This window comes from Balaenoptera physalus, assembly GCF_965194825.1.
Source record: "Balaenoptera physalus genome assembly, chromosome: 16".
In the NCBI taxonomy this organism is placed as follows: domain Eukaryota; kingdom Metazoa; phylum Chordata; class Mammalia; order Artiodactyla; family Balaenopteridae; genus Balaenoptera; species Balaenoptera physalus.
Window position 1 is genome coordinate 29,249,528 of NC_138898.1, and position 17,048 is coordinate 29,266,575.

At 48.5% G+C, this 17,048-nt stretch overlaps 1 protein-coding gene across 5 annotated transcripts in view; it reads right to left on the bottom strand.

The window, feature by feature from the left end:
• PDYN (prodynorphin) overlaps window positions 1-17,048 on the bottom strand; it is a 106,299-nt gene that overhangs the window by 10,426 nt on the left and 78,825 nt on the right. For 2 of the 5 annotated variants that reach the window (XM_082428550.1, XM_082428547.1), the window contains exon 1: window positions 2,358-10,229. The exons of the other annotated variants lie outside the window; for them this stretch is intronic. The gene's annotated coding sequence lies outside the window, so the exon portion shown is untranslated. Of the gene's footprint in view, window positions 1-2,357; window positions 10,230-17,048 lie in introns of those variants that run through there. 5 annotated transcript variants of the gene reach the window in all.

The following is a 17,048-nucleotide window of genomic DNA, read 5'->3' on the forward strand; positions in this document are numbered from 1 at the left end:
GGGCTTACCTTGGTGTCTCCAGCAATGTTTACTGCCTGCCACAATGGCCAGCTCTGTCTCAGTGAAATCGTTTTAGCCCTTTGTCGGACCCAGTGAGATTAACCAACATTTATGGGCTGGGATGAGGGAAAACGGTGAGAGATAATCAGCTAGCTGACTGCACTTTCTCAGACATGCGTTGGAATCAAGCCACCAACTATTGATCCCATTCAGAAGATGGAAGACATCTAATAAATACAATAATTGGGCAAGAATGACCCAAGAGGTGGGCCGTGGGCGGGGGAGTTAGGAAGGATCGATCAAGAAGAGACTTCAAGATCCTGAGGTGGCAGCTGAAGACATAAAATCTTCTGTTGGTGTGGAGAGAAGGGAGTGGGGTTGGGAGAGGAGTGCCAACCCCACAAACAGAAATGTTAGACATTAGATCATATTTCCTGGACGTAGCACACAGCATGATGGAGTGGGATGAACAAGGATGCTATAATAGGTTGGGGGAAGGGGGGGGCTCCAATTCTGCCACTTTGGACAGTGAAAACTTGAGCAGTCACACTAGCATTTCCTGAGTACCTACTAAATGCCAGGCATAGTACTGTATCCCATGGGAACCTCTAGTAACCTCAGGAGGTGAATATTATTGTCCGTATTGCTCAGGGAGCACTGCTGTCCCCAGTCACACAGCAAATGAGTGGTGGGACCGGGGACTTGAATCCAGCACTGTCTCAGGTGTTATGAGACACACATTTAGATGTTATATGAAAAATTCCTGGCTCCTGAAGACCCTAACCCCTCTCTGCGTGCCTTAAGGGGATTGCAAATTTCTCGAACAGCCCCAGAGCTGGTCCCTTTGCCCACTCCGCTACAACGTGCTGGGTACTGCTAAGAAGACTCTGCAGTATCCCTCTCCCAGCTGTAGCGGAAACATGGGATTCGCCTGCCACCCTCTAGCTCATCTGGGGCAAAGCCGTGGGCTTGAGATCCCTTCAGCAACCTCCCCCAGCAGCACAGCTCGCCCGGCTTGGGCTGCTGCAGCAGCTCCCCCACGCAGATCTCAAAGCCTGGAGATAAATGACCTGCAAAAATAGAACAAAAGGCAAGGTGAAGTGGGACTGGGGGGGAGAAGGTGAGGGGGAAAGAGATAGAAGGTGCAGCGATGGGAAGGGGAGCAGGGGAAAAAAATAAAGAGAAGCAGATTGACATTCTGAAACGTTTTGCAACGGATCTTCACTGGAAAGCCTGTCAAATTAGAAAGACAAGCCTTGGTATATTTTCCCAACCCTTGGAAGAAAGACAGTAATGAAGACTTTTGGTTTGTGGGAGGGGAACTGAAATCAGATCCAATAACCTGAAGAGGTCGTTTCCTTGGGAAGCTTGGAGGCTTAATAAGGAATGTTTGTAAAGTTTGGAGAGATTCTAGATAAAAGATACCCAGGAAAAAGTACGAGGTCACAGAATTTACTATTCAGTCTTGGAGTCATCAGCAGGCTTTTTTTCCTGAAGCTCACCAGCCTTTTTTGTGAATCAAACTTTGAGATTCTATAATCCTTTCTTTGAATGTGGATACCTTTACCGGTGAGAAAATGCCTTTCCAAAAAAAAAAAAAGAAAATGCCTTTCCCATCTGAGTTTCCTCCCTGCCTAACCTTGACTCTTCTGGCTGTAATTTACATGAAAGCAACAAGTCCTCTCAAAGTAAAATTGACAAGAAAAATCCTGCTAAGCCTGGGTCTCCTGGCATGTTGTCACTCTCTCTCCCCATTCCCTCCCAGCAAAACAACCCCAAACTTCATTTCTGTGTAAAATTACATCACAGGAAGCCACTCAAGGCAGCACCCTGTCAGCAATTAAACACGATCCAAAAAGAATGAAAAGGCTGAACCTGGTTGTACCTTGATGTACATGATACATGGTAAATGCCAGAGCCTTGATGTCTCATTAATGTCCCCAAGCTCTTGTTCTTAAGTCCAGCGAGAATCACTGACCTTTAAAATTACTCTGATTAGCTAAACCTCCCACTTCTTCCACCCAGGGCGTCCCGTTCTCGCATGGGCACCGCAATGCGGAGGCAGCCTGCCAGGGGACGAAGACACCCCCCAGCCAAAACCTAGGAGTGGTCCTCTTGGGAGGGAGCGGCCCACCTGTTTAAGACAGGGCTGTACGGAGAGGGGAATTCCAAAGAGCAGTCCATCTCATACTGATCTGGCTTTTGTAAACTAGCCTCATAACTCTTACTACCTCTGCCGGATAATCAGACCCAAACCGGAAATTCCCCAGCCCAAGCTCCCACCCTCTCCAGGTTCAGAGAATCAGGAAAAATAAATAAAACCAAGAGAGAGGGTTCCAACACCCTCTGGATATTACCTGCGCTCCTCTTTGTCCCTGGGCAGCTCCTGGCCGAGCAGGTGGGAGGGTGCTGGCTGCAGGTGGCCGGAAGACCCAAGGATGGTCCTGACTCTGGTCCAGAAGGAGATGCCAAAGGGGTGGCTGTGAGCACCGCCAAAGCCCCTTAGAATGGCAGTTCTGGTGCCTCAGCCCCCCTTTTATGGACTAGAACCTCCCCCTGTCGCTCAGCCTTTGCTCAGCACAGGCTGCTCAGAGCCAATGGGGAAGTAGCTCAGAGCAGTCAGAGACGCAGACCCCTGGGCCCTTCAACTCGAACTCCCTGGGCCCAACACAATAGGCTTCTCTTCGTGACCGGGGATGTGGAGGAGGCAGGCAGCCGCGCTGGGAGGGGGTGGTTTCTGGGTGTAGTGCTGTTTGTCACTTGAAATCCGGCCACTTCAGTCTTTGATGCATTTCCAGGAGAGTGTCACAGAAAAAGAGAGAGAGAGGTGGGGAAGGACAGAGCGAGGAAGAGTTAGAGACACAGAGAGAGACTCAGAGAGAGAGACAGACAGATACAGAGACAGAGAAAGAGATAGAGATAAACAGACAGACAAGTAGACATAGAGACAGATGGAGACAGAACGAGATGAGAGAGTTAGAGAGAGACAGACAGAGAGAGAGACAGATGGACACAGACAGAGGGAGAGAGAGTCAAAGAAACAGAGAGCCAAACAGGAAGGTTCAGAGAGAATCAGTAACAGAGAGAGACTGTGTCAGATGACGGGGAGGGATACAGACAAAGCAGGGGAGAAAGAGTCAGAAAAACACGGAGACACAAGGAGAGTGTCAGCTCTCAGAGATGAGGAAACCCAAAGAGACAGGTAGAAACAGTCAGAGGAAGAGGGATAAGGAAGCCAGGACACAAGACAAACTCAGAAGCCACACGACAAACAGATGCAGAGACGGAGGCTGCGAGAGTCCTGTGAGAAGAAAGACAAGAGGCAGAGGAAGCCAGCAGGGGCGTGCGTGGCCCTGTGTTGTGTGCTGTGGCAGCTCCGTGCATGGCTGGTGCATGCGTGTGCTGGAATGTTTTTGTGTGTACATTTGCCTGCAACCGACAGTCGACTCTGGTACATGCCTGAGCTGGTGCCAGGCACAACCAGCCCTGGCAAAAGCACAGCCCTTCCCCAGCAACCAGGAGCTGCGGTTTACTTTTCTCTGGCGGCAACACAGAATGAATATCATGAAATCCTCCTCAAAATCTGGGCCACGATATGCGTTTGCACGCACTCCAGGCGGGGAGGCAAACCCCCCTCGTGTGCACCTTGGCCCCATGCCAGCAGCAGCTTGAAGGCTGCACTCTTCATGGCTACAAATGCCTTCCAGAACATAGGGGGGTCTCTGAGTTTGGAAGAGAACATGCTTCTCCCCTCAATCAACAGCAGATAAGCAGTTTACGGTGGGTGGCACGGCTGTTTCACAAGTCAGGCAGGGGCTGCCCATTTCGTGGGTACCTATGCTGCATCGGGCAGTTAGCCAACATTGCTGGGTTTAATCTCCATGACCTGGCCAGGTAGAGAATATTATTCACATTTTGCGGATGAGGAAAAAAAGGCTAGAGGGCTGAGAAACTTGCTCAAAGACACACAGCAAGTAAGTCACCAAGCGAGCATCCAAACCCAGGTTCATCTGACCCTGCTCACTCCCTCACCCTTCCTCTGCCCACCCTGGGGGGTGGGGGGCAGGAGCTTCGTTCTCTGGGAATGTTCCTCCACCTGCACAGTATAGCAGAGGCTACGCTATTTAGGATGTGGATTTGATTCCCAGCTCTCGCTCACCAGGGGAGAGACCCTAGACAAGTTTCCAGCCTCAGCTCCAGTTTGCTTATCTGTAAAATAGAGATAACAGTATCTAGATCTTGTGAGGCTGAAACAAGAGGATGTGCGACACAGCACGTGATGAGTGTTCCATGACCACTGGTCTTGATGATCAATAACGTCGTTCCTGCTCTGATGCACCACGGTTCTCCGGGACATCGTCCTCTCTCTACACCTGGTTCATTACAAGCTGGAAGATGCAAGGGGCCGTTCACTGGGCACCCACTATGTTTCAGACACTTCTGCACGGTTCACTGTATACTCACAACATGCAACGGGTGGTGTGCGTACCACAATGCGTCCTCAAACCGATTAGGCAGCTGAAGTTCAGGGAGGCCCCAGACACACAGAGAGGGGGGAGGAGTTGAACCCAGCCCCTCGGGCCCCAAAACTCGGCTCACGCACATCCGCCTCCAGCTTCGAGATGAGGTCTCCCTCCTCCCTTCCAGAGACAACTCTTTGGGATCTGATCTTGTCCCCCTTTCCTTCCTTGTCCCATTTCCCAGGCAGCATGTAGGGTCTGACAGGCAGAGGCAAAGACCCCAAGTACCTGGCCGTACCTCAGGCCACCTCCCTTCCTGGCGACCCAGAGGGCTTGGCTAGAGACTATTCACTGCCACCTGGGGATCTGGGAACTGGGGTAGCTTCTTTACCCCCAAGGCCAAATCCTCACCCCAGTGGCCCTCTGTCCTCCTTACTGTTCACCTCCTCCTCTTCCTCCCCTCCACCTCTATAAGCTCTTGATAATAACCTCGAATAGAGAAAGGCCCTAAGATATGGGGTACCCATTCCTGGAAGCCAGCAGGCACTGGAAGAATAGAGGCGTAGGGCCTCTCTTGACTATTATTCATCATAAAGAGAAGTAAAAACAGCAAGGGTAGAGATGCTGCAGAAAATCCTGCTTTAAGTCATTGACGTTTCATATCCTTCACCCCCGAGTCTATTGTCAGCCGCAAGAGCAAATGGCTCATTCACTTGCTTTTCCTTTCCTTCTGCAACGTCCTTTACACACACGCAGGACAAGGCCAGGAACAGCCTTTTCCCCTAGTCCTAGAGGAGCTGGTCCTGAAGCTCACCCACTCCAGGCTTGGCGATGCTCTGGCACATCGCAGGCCCCACGGCAGCAGCACGTGGGATAGGAAGCCACAGAACTGGAACAAGCTCACTTGGGCTCGAATCCCAACGCCCCCGCCGACTACCTGGTGGTGACTGGTGGATTCCTGGCCTCCCTGAGCCCCCCGAGTCATCTGGAGACAGGGGAACGGCACCCGCCTCATGCAGGGTCAGGACTAACCCGAGCTCTGCCGTGTCCTCAGGGCACACATCTCTGATTGAGCTCTTGATGTGAACCAAAAGCAAAGGCTGAAGAGAAGGAGGTATTTGAAACCACCAGCCCTCAAACCATTCTGTTGGGGAGGAATAAGGAAGAACTTGGCAGAAGATAGACAAGTGAAAAAATAAAGCCAGCTTTTCTTAAGGCCGCCCTACATGCCAGGCCCTGTTGTCAACCATTCACGGTTATTAACACACTTGATTTTCCCAACAGCCCTGCAATTAGATGCGGTTCCCACCCCGCTTGACAGACAAGGGACGGAGGCTGTGTGAAGGTACGAAGTCGTGCAACTAGAAAACAGCAGAGCCCATGGACTCCAGCCTGTGCCCCAACCTCAGCTGTATTGCTTCCCAGCTTCTCCCCACCCTGGCTCCGTCTCATTCACAAAGACCTGTGTATTTCCTTTATCCACCTGTTGCACGGGGAGGTGGGGGCAGCTGATGCGGGTCACTCGGGAGGATTCCAGTGGACTTGAGGAATTTAATCCGCACCCTCTGCTCAGCTTCCAGTCTTCACGCTGCAGTGTGCCCAGCGCGGCTCTCAAAGGGCCTGCACCAGCTGCTGGCTATGGGAGCCGCGTGTGGCCCCCACGAGACAGAGAAAGTCAGAAGCTGTGCTTAAGATGTGGCAATGCTCAGTCTCTCTCTCTCTCTCTCTCTCTCTCCCTCTCTCTCCCTCTCTCTCTTTCTCATACTCTCATATTGAAATCTAACAACGTGTTTGGCCCGAGAAGTGGAAGGTACAGCATGCAATTCTGCCCTCTTTGTGCTCATGGGCCAGGTTGGGGGGCAGATGTTGTAACAGGCCATTCCTAGAGTTATGACGAGTACAGGACTGGGAGGAGACTGGGATCGCTGTGGGAACCCAGAAGAGGGGCTCCCAGCTCAGCCAGGTGGGGGGCGGGGGAGGAGCAGAGTCAGGGAGGTGAGAGCCAGGTGAGCTGACGCAGGAGTAGCAGTTGTCCAGGCAAAGGGAGGGAAGGGCATTCTGGGCAGAGGGAACAGCTCAGGCAAAGGCCTGGAAGCAAGGAGAGTTGAGGAGGAGTCATCGCTGACTGCCCTCTTTCTCTGGCCCCACATCCAAGTCAGCACACACCTTCACTGTTTGTGGCTCCGTCGCCCGGGGCTGGCCCCCATCACTTCTCTCTTGGATGACTACCCCAGCCCCGTGGCCTCAGCAGCCAGAGAGCTTCTTTCAAAAATGTTAACTCAGATTATACTACACCCCTGTTTAAAACACTCCAGTGGTTTTCATCCCGCTTGGAATAAGATCCACACCCCTCACCTGCAGGCCCTGTTCTCTGCCGACCTCTGCTTCCTGCCCACTCACTGCTCTGCAGCCACCCTGGCTCCCTGCTGCTCCTCAGACACACCGAACACGTTCCTACTGCAGAGACTTTGCACGTGCTGTGCCTTCCATCTGGAACACCCCTTGCCTTCCTGTTCAGTCCATCACTTCATTTAGGCTTTGGCTTAGATGTCACTTCCTCAAGCAGACCCCCTGCCCACCCTTTGCCCCAGCAGTCCTGATCCCTTGCCCAGCTCTATTTATCTTCAGAGCATTTGTCCCTGGCTGATATGATACAGCAGTTTGTCTGATTATTTCTTTCTTTTTTTTTTTTTTGAATTTTTGAATTTTATTTTATTTATTTTTTGTACAGCAAGTTCTTATTAGTTATCTATTTTATACATATTAGTGTATATATGTCAGTCCCAATCTCAGTTTGTCTGATTATCACCTGTATGCCCTGGTGGAGTGTAAACTATGAGGGCAGGCACATTGTGATGGGGGATGTAAAATGGTACAACTGCTGTGGAAAAAATGTTGGGTGGTTCCTCAAAATGTTAAATATAGAACCACCATATGGCCCAACAATTCTGCACCTAGGTGTATACCCAAAAGAACTGAAAATAGGGACTCAAGCAGATATTTGTCCACCAATGTTCATAGCAGCATTTTTCACAATAGCCAAAAGAGTAAAACAAACCAGCGTCTGTCAACAGATAAACGGATAAACAAAATGTACTCTGCATACAATGGACTATTATTCAGCCATAAAAAGGAATAAAGTTCTGACACTTGCTACAACCTGGATGAACCTGGAAACATTACGTCAAATTCATAGTGACAGAAAGTAGAAAAGAAGTTACTACGGGCTGGGAGGAAGTGGAAATAGTGAGTTATTGCTTAAACGGTGCAGAGTTTTTGTTTGGGATGATGAAAAAGTTCTGGAAATGGAGACCAATGATGGCTGCACATCAGTTTGAATGTACTTAATACTAAATTTTACACTTAAAAATGGTGAAGATGGAGGGGCCAGGAAAGGCCTTGGGGAAGCAGGTGCCTGTTTTCGTGGTGGAGAAAAGCTCTCCAGTAGCAATGAGAAGGCAGAGGGAAAGCTGTGTTTTCTTCTCTCAGCCAAGAGTGCAGACAGATGCCAACAGCTGAGCTGATGAACTGGAATTGGAGAGAACTTCCCCTTCCCAATGGGCCAAACCTCCCGTTCTCTCCTGTTTCGCCTCAGCTGGCAGCAGAACTTCATCACTCTGGCTAAGAGCTGTCGCGCACCTGCTTGACGCCCCTCACCCTGCTGAGTCGCCTCCATGTGTTATGTCATCTCATCCTTATAGCAAACCCCCATGGTGGGTGTGTTATTGCCTTCTTCCGTCAGAGGAAGACACTGCACTCAGAGATGCAGTGACTCAGCTAAGGGCACACGGCTCTCAAGTGGAAAAGAACCCAAGCTCAAGTTAATCTGATGCCAAAGCCCACGCTGTGAACTCCTACCTCACTGATGCCCACGAGCAGCACATGCGTAAATGCCATTATTCACTGTGCCAGGCACGATGCCAGGAACAGGTGCAAATGGTCTTTAATAGGCTCTCAGCAGCCCTCTGAGGGAAGCACTGTAAGTTCCACTTTGCAGGTGAAGAAACTGAGGCCCAGCGATCTGAAGTGAGCTCCCACGTAGCACAGCAGGTTAGGGGTGAAGCCAGGACTTGCACCGAGGTCTGTCTCACTCCAAAGTGTGAGCCCCTCTCTGCTGTGTCACGTCTCCCATGATGCTCCCCTGTCACTTCCAGCCACCTGGGAATAGGTCCTGAACCAGAATCCAACCAGCATTTGGCAAGAATGGACACCTGTTTACTGTGTTCTGAGTCCTGAACTACAGGCCTCACGTTCACGACCACACACGGGGCCCCCTCTTGACCTCAGCCACAGTGCAACAAGAGGTCAGTGGTGGGAAATGTTTCTGCCCAAATGAAAAAGGGAAAAGCCTTAAATCTCAAATCACTGAAATCTTATCACAGCCACTGTGTATCAGGTGCCTGCTGGGTGCTAGGTATTGTACTTTTCCTAAACCACCTCATTTATCCCTCACAACAACCCTATGACGTAGATGTCATTAACTCCACTTTGCAAATGGGGAACTGAGCTCAGGGCAGTGCAGTCACTTGCCTGAGGTCGCACAGCCAGTAAGTGGTAGAGCCAGGACTGTCTGCCTCAGAAGCCAGAGCTGTTTTACCTCATCAAGCTGCCTCCGCAAAACCACCAGTTCTGAAATTCCTCCAGAGAAGCCTGGGCACCAGCAGGAGGAGAAGTCCACCAGGGGATCCCAGATATTAGACCTGAAATGAGACCCTTGATCTGAGAGCTGCCCCTCATCACCCACAAGTTCCAACAGACACATCGTTCCTAATAACAGCTCTTAAGAAGTGAGTTTCTTTTTGCCAAAAGGGAAGGTTAAATTGCTTTTCTTCTCAATCTATGAATCTCACAGTTTCTCCTAAATCCTCTTGAACTGACAAGTTGCTACCTTTTCTGCATTCATTCCACAAAACACTCCCAGAGTAGCTGCCAGAGGCCAGGTTCTCTGCTCAACACTCAGATGTATGGCTGAGAAGACCCAGTCCCTGCCTCCGGGGGTCGCAATCTGGAGGGGATGACAGAAAGTAAACAGGTAATTTCAGCAGCACGTAGGAAAGTCTGAGATAAGGGTGACTGTGGAATCACAGAGGACAGGTTCCCAAGTCAGCCTGGTGGATGAGGGAAATCATCCTGGAGCTGGAGACCGAGGCTGGGTTTGGGAGACTGAGTAGGAGTGTGCCGTGGTGATGGGTAAGGTTCAGTGGAGAAGCAGGAGACATCCCTGGCTTTTATAAGCAAAAAGAGATTTAACATAGGGAATTGGGAAACTTTAATAGGTGTTGGCTTGGGGGGGAGGTGGGTATGGAACTGCTGGAGGAGTAGACTGGGCCTCCGGGAACGCTTCCAGAGCACTGCATGGCCTCCAGCCACACAACCAGAAAGCAGGCCAACAGGACGCAATCCCTGCCTGTCGTGCGTTCAGGAACCCACCACCACCTTATGATCCAGCGGTCTGGAAGCTAGGGCCAGGGAACCACCACTACAGCCTCTCAGCACTCCCGGGGGTCGGCACTGGGCCCTGAGATGCTGCTACAGGACCCCCACACCCCCATGACTACTCTGGCTGGACAAAGCGGCCAAAGCAGCAGCAAGACGGCCTCCAGTTCATTCCATCACGTCGGTCGCACACAAGTCTAGCTATTGGCAGAACGTTAATTTGCACCCAGAACCCTAGCTGCACAGGAGTCTAGGGAAAATAGTTTTCACCTCTGCAGTCCGGGAAGGCACATGATAAAGAAGCAGAAGTAGGTGGGATTGGGGGCTGAGGACCAAGCAGGCACACCCACCGCATAGAGGAAGGAAAGAAGAAAAGTGCCATAGGCTGGGCGGACACACGTCTCTTCTGCCCCCTGCCCCCACTTCCCCTGCCCCATACCCCCCGCCTTGAGCCTTTTTCCAGGTCAACACTCCCCAGGTGGCGTGGGAGCCGCCCACAAAACCGCTGCCCCGTGGCCCACACAGCCAGAGTGGGAAGAACCCACCAGAGTAATGAATCCAAACTGTGATTTTAGTGATGGGGATACGGAGGTCCAGAGAGGAGGCGCTGCTGTCTTAAGGCTGCTCAACCACTGAAGGTCCAGCTGGGCCCAGAACTCAGCTGTTCCCACCATGTCGCTCTGTTCTGCCTGCCAGCTCAGCCCACTCTGCTTCACATTCTGGGGCTCACCCTGCCAGGGCTGGGTCTTGGCTGGAGCTGGGGGAGGTGGCTGAGGCAGGTGGGAAAAGTGCAGTCTCTGGAGTCAGACAGACCGGAGTTCTCTTCCTGGCTCTGCTCCCCCCAGCTGCATGGCCCCAGGCAAGTTACTTGAGCCCAGCTACCTCCTCTGTGAACCAGGGCCTAATGGTAGCACGGAGTTGTGATGAGACCCAGCTAATATATGTAAGAGGACATAGAGTAAGTACTCTCTAAATGGAGCTGGTATGACTAGTTCTACAATACTATTGTTCATTTATAAACTGCTATTATTATTATTAATAGTAGATAATCTTCCCCAGTTCAAGAGGAAAAAATTTTAAAGGTTTTAAGTAGTTTAACCTTCATTTCTTTTTCTTCTCCTACATCACAGCAGCATCAAAATACCTGCCCTGTAACTGCTTCCGTCATCCTAGCCCACCGACACTTACCATTTTCCAACTAAACATCGAGATTCCTCCCCTCAGAAAGGTCCTCAGAAATATACACCCAGAGACCCACAAGTATCCTCAGGCCCACACGCATCACACCAAACACACACTGATGTACACACACACACGGATAGGAACGGACAGATAGTTAGACACACAAACTAACATAATCACATACACAGACTGTTTTCACCAGCCAGCACTTCCAGACACTCTCTCTCTCTCTCTCTCATACACACACAGACACACACACAGAGTAACCACAGCAGCACACATGCAAATAAACCCTCTGAGGCACACCTCACTCCCCCAGTTCTGAGGCACACCTCACTCCCCCAGTTCTGTGGCACATCCAGGAATATTGAAAGTTGCAGGAAGGGCAGCTGGGAGGCCCTGTTCCTGACTTCCCTTTGAATAACTGGTCAGCAACAGCTCAGGGCTCCCCACAGCCCTTGTAGAAGGGCTTTATCAGTCTAATTCCTAGTCTTCAGCCTGGGATCCAGCTCAGATAAAATAATTAATTTTCCATTATAGCCTCTCCCTCTCTGAGTCATCCTTACAAGTCCCTGGAATAATGGCATTTAAGAACGGAGCTTTCGGGCTTCCCTGATGGCACAGTGGTTAAGAATCCGCCTGCCAGTGCAGGGGACACAGGTTTGAGCCCTGGTCCTGGAAGATCCCACATGTCACGGAGCAACTAAGCCCTTGCACCACAACTACTGAGCCTGCGCTCTAGAGCTCGCGAGCCACAACTACTGAAGCCTGCACGCCTAGAGCCCGTGCTCTGCAACAAGAGAAGCCACCGCAGTGAGAAGCTCTCGCACCGCAAGGAAGAGTAGCCCCCGCTTGCCGCAACTGGAGAAAGCCCGCGTGCAGCAACGAAGACCCAGTGCGGCCAAAAATAAATAAATAAGTAAATAAATTTATTTAAAAAAAAAAAGAACGGAGCTTTCTGAACACCCCAAATCCGTACAGAAAAGTTCAGCTCCCTTGGTGAAGCATTTACGTGCCAGGGAGGGTGCATGGAGCAATGCAGTTTCCACATTTGAGAAAAGTAAGTGGGAGGGAATATCAGACAACAGTGCAGTGCAGATCATCATTTAAGTAAAATCCCCACAGGGCTCCTTGGCAGTGTTAAATCACTCTGTGCCTCTATGGAGGTATCTCAGAACAGCTTCTCTCCTTTCTTCTGCTTTACCATTGAGAAAAACAGTGTGAAGTAGTGGAAACATGCTGGGGTTTGATCCTGGGCTCGAGTCTGATCATCATTTCTGGACTATGTAGCTTACCTCTCTGAGTAACAGCTACTTTGTCAACAAAGTACAGTGATTAAGAGCAAGGGCTCCAGAGTCAGACTGCCTGGCTCGGTCCCTGACTAGCTGTGTGATCTTTGGCAAATTACTTAATCTCTCCGGGATTTAATTTTCTTACCTTTGAAATAGGAATAATAATGACACTTACCTCACAGCGTTTTTGCAAGTATAAATTAATACATGTAAAATGCTTAGGGCAGCGCCTATTACATACTCAGTGTTCAATAAGTGCCTGCTAGTATTCTTATCACTGCTACCTTCCAACATTGTTGGGAGGATTAAGAGAGATTAAAAATAAGACTGTGCCGTGGAAGAAGCAGAGATATCAGGCGCTACCATTATGAAAGTTAGCTCTGCAGGGGATTGATCATTTTTTAAAAAGCCAAACATGAACTTTATGTTTGAGATCCAAGAAAAAATTGTACTGCAAGTGGTTTTGGGGTCAGACAGATTTGGGACTGAGTCCTATTTTATCTCTTAAGCACTCTGTGACCCTGTGTAAGTTGTTCAAACTTTCCAAGCTTTAGTTTCTCATTTGTCAGATGAATAAACATTATTCTGCCAAAATCTCAAAGATGCTGACGGTCGTGCAGCAACAAGGCCAGGGGTATAAAATTCCTTGCAACCTAGGACCAGTGAGGGAGGGACTCTTCTTGTTTGGCAGGATTTTGCTGGGGACTTGGTAGTCTTCTTATGGGGATGATAAGGAAATTCCAACTACTTCATATTCTTAGCAAAGTTGCCTGGAATGTGCATTCCTTTCCCTATGCCATCTGGCAGAAAGTAGCCCACACTGCTTCACTCCTGTTACTGAACCTCAGTGGTGGGTGTGCTTTTCTAAAGTACCTATTTCTAAGGTGCAGCCTACTCTAGACCAGTGTTGTTCCTGTCTCTCAAGAGGCCCTATTGGAGAGCAGATAGAAATCAGAGGCAAGTGGCTTTGCCTGAGTTTCTGCTATCTGGAGCTTCTTACTTGCCTTTAAACATTCTGGTTCCGTCAATTGACTCCTTCCCTCTTCTCCTCAGCTCCTAGAGCAAAGACTAGTATTAAACAATGATCTTTGGGGAGATCAGCTCGGTGCTTTGTGACCACCTAGAGGGGTGGGATAGGGAGGGTGGGAGGGAGGGAGACGCAAGAGGGAAGAGATATGGGGACATATGTATATGTATAACTGATTCACTTTGTTATAAAGCAGAAACTAACACACCGTTGTAAAGCAATTATACTCCAATAAAGATGTTAAAAAAAAAAAATTCCCAAGCAGTAACGATAAAATACAAGGAATCGTATTATTGAAGCAAAACCAAAGCTGTGATATTAGAAGTCCTTGTTATTTTAAGAAGAACAAAATGTCATGTTTTTCCTTATTAAAATTTTTTTCTTACATAACCAACTCTGTGATAAACTCAGTCTGGACGTTCTGTGGAAAAAAAAACAACAATGATCTTTGGGTATATAGTAGGTACCCAGAAAATGTTGGCTGAATAAGTAGTACATCACTAACTCCCACTAGCCTCCATTAATTAGATCTTTAGACATGGTGAGATCTATAAAGACAGGAGCTCTAATTATCCTTGTGTCCCTGGTGGCAGCCAGACTATTGTGGTTTATCCATGGCAGGTGCAGCAGTCACTGTCATTTTGTAAGTGTTTCTTCTATTCTGAGCATCTTGTTTTGTCCTCCTCAAGACACAGACCTGGTCTCTGTGTATTTACGCATCCTTTTCTAATGTCCTCTTTGATAAATCTGCTCCATCTGCATTGGCCTCTTTGCTGTTCCTTGGACATGCTATCTTCTTCCCACATCTTTTTGGTCTTCTTGTGCCCTCTGCCTGGAACACTGCCTTTCCCCAATATTAATAAGTCTCATTATTTCAATTAGTTCACATTTATGCTCAAATGTCACTCCTTAAAGAGGTCTCTCATAATCATCTTATCTAAGAGAGCATTTCCTATTATTATCTATCCTCTTGCCTTGAATTATACCACATACTCATTTGTATATTTGTTTATTTTATGTCTCCCCCACTGGAATGTAAGTTCTAGAAAGTCATATACCTTGTCTTTCTTGTACCTGACTGTATCTGGAGTTCCTATAATGGTGCCAGACCATGGTAGGCACTCAATAAATATTTATAGAATGAATGAATGAACAAACATATTATCACATGAAATACTGGTCAAAATGAATTCTTGGAACTCACCCAACTCCAGACTGTGAATCTCAGACCCTACCTCTCTGGTTTCCCCATAGCCAGTTTTGACTCAGATCTGCCCACATTCTTGGGTGATAGACATGGATGAAATCATCTGGGGGAGGCATCTATGACTGATGCTTTTTCCTAGCCCAGGAATAAGCTGGAAAAGGGGTCCACCAATTTTCAACAACACTTTCAAATAGGACTTTATAGGGTTATGGACTCCCAGTACCTCCCAGCATTGTAGAGATTATCACCCTGTGTGGTTATTAAGAACACCTATCCCTGCAGTGTTTCCAGCTAGCAAGAAATGCAAGTGGGGACAGCTGGAAAAAGAAACATCAGCTTTGAATTCCAAGATTTGGCAAAATGAAGATGTCACTATTAGCTAGTGAAAAGTTGGCTCATTCTTCCCCTCTCTACTCACTTCCCCTGGGCTCCATTTTCTGCCTCAGCACCTGCGCTGTCTCATACTGAGAAGCAGGAATTTGCTTTTCAGCACCACGGACAGCAATCTGCTGGCAGCCGGGAGGCAGAGTGAGCCAGAATTTGGGGCATACATGGAGCCAAACAAATATTGAATGAGCACATCCTGAGGCCAGGCACACTGGAGAATACAAAGATTTATGTGGTCTTGACCTTCAAATAACTTAATCTCTTCAAGTGATCAACATTCCTAGACTGATACAGCTGGGGCAAGGCCCCAAGCCTTCTGATACTTGAAAAGTGGGAAGAACCAAAGGGAAAATCTTTTGTTTTCCAACAATTGAATTTCTGCTGTGCGTTCACATATGTCATCTAATTTTCTCACTAGACTACCACCCTCAAAGAGAACAGTTACTGCAATGTCCTACGCATTGTTACATTCCAAGTGCCCAGCAAGGTATATGGCAGATACTCAGTAGTTTTTGAATGGATGTGTGAAGGAATTCTTATAAAATCCTATTTTACTCTTTGTCTTTTTACCCTTATTTTACAGATGAGAAATCTGAGGCTCGGAAAACTACCTTCTCGTGACAGCTATTAAGTGGCAGAGCTTGGATTCGAAACCAGGGCTTCCAGATTTCATGCTATACTGCCAATCAGAAGCACTTACTATGTGCTGGGCATTCTTGGGTCCTACAAAAAAGTTCTAGCCACAGAGAGACTAGTTCTTACCTTAACATAGACTTTGAGTAAATCCCAACCTTGAGTAAATCCTGTTTTTCTTTCTGGCATTAGTTTCCCCATATGTAAAATGAGGAAAGGAGGTTGGTGTGGACTAAGGGCTCCCCTCTCCCTGCACCCCCCACCCCCAAACTGGATCAGGCATCTGCAGCAGTTGGGAAAGGATACCAGCAGGGGGCGTTATGAAATGAATTTGAAACGTCCTCCCCGTGCCTCAGCAGGGCGTCAAATGAGAAGTACTGTATTAATATCCCAACAGACTTCTGGCTCCTTTTTCATCTTCCTGCTATAACCAGAACTTGTGCGCAAGCCCTGCAGGTTCTATTCTTTTTAGAGTGCAACAAATGAACTTCAACCCCTCTTGAGAAGTCAGTAAAGAGGCAGCGCCAGGACACAGAGACAGTGGAATGAGGCTGCGGTGACTTATCACCCAGGAACCCACTAGCTGAGTAACTTTGGACAAAGCCCCAAGCAAAGATAACTGTTTAAATGGCTGCGGCAGCGGAAAAATCAGTTTGGTTGATTGATGTCCTGGGTTTCTAGTTAGTGGGTGGCTTCCAGCCACGGCTCTGCCTCAGCTCCCAGAATTACTCCAATAAGTGACTTGCTCATCCCTAACGCTTCCCGGGAGGCAGGGGAGGGGGATGAATCAGCTCTCTCCAAGCCTGATTGGGATTTAATGGGGGCCAGTGGGTATTTGTGCACTGGGTGGTGTGGGGAGAGGAGGAGATCTGTCAGGCTTGGCAGAAGTATCCGGCTCCTGCCTGGGGGTGTGGAGGAGAAAATAAAATAAGGAAAGAACTGATTGCAGAGTGAATATTTTTCAATTATTTGAAAAGAATGTGAATCAGATGTTTCATAAAGGCTGTTTTTCTAACCACATCTTAGTCACTGAACTCTAGATTTGTCAAGGATGGTCTCCAGATTGAAGAACAGTAATGGGAGGCTTGGGAGGTTTTGTCAAGCGGTCTAACTCAGTAAGAGGTATCTAGGATAATTGGAAGACAGCAAGCTATGCAATTAGCCAGACCTGGGTTCAGATACTGGCTCTGCCACTGGCTGCCTATGGGACCTGGATCAAGTTGTTTAATCTTGCTGAAACTCAGTTACCTCATCTGTAAAATGGGATAATAATAACAATACTTACTCTTCCAGCTATCTGCTCCTGTATAAAGAAAAAAACATGTTAACACTTTGTGGCGTAATGAAACAACCATTTTATTATACTCACAGATTCTTAGGTCTGGAATTCAGACAGGACATAGCACATGTGACCTGTTCCTGCT